Consider the following 348-nt stretch of genomic DNA (forward strand, 5'->3'; position numbering starts at 1 on the left):
CGAAATAAATAGATCATAGACGTCATACAATAAACTTAGGCATCTGTCAACATAACCCCATAGAAACATTAGTCGATTTGTGTCTGCATCATAAAGTTATTCTCGATTAAAAATGTCAGTTTACGAGCCAAATTCTCGCCATTTGTGGAAGGTTTTAATTTTCTGCTGCAATATGAAGAAATCTGCGGCTGAGTCTCATCGAATGCTCTCAAATACTTATGGTGAGGCCGCTACTAGTGAAAGAATGTGTCATGAGTGGTTTCAACGCTTCAAGAACGGTGATTTTGACGTCGAAGACCGGCATAGCGGTGGAAGAGAGAAGATTTTCGAAGATGCAGAATTGGAGGC

The sequence above is a fragment of the Odontomachus brunneus genome, unplaced genomic scaffold (assembly GCF_010583005.1).
Source record: "Odontomachus brunneus isolate Ranch 3 - 2012 unplaced genomic scaffold, Obru_v1 Obru_scaffold_096, whole genome shotgun sequence".
Lineage (NCBI taxonomy): Eukaryota > Metazoa > Arthropoda > Insecta > Hymenoptera > Formicidae > Odontomachus > Odontomachus brunneus.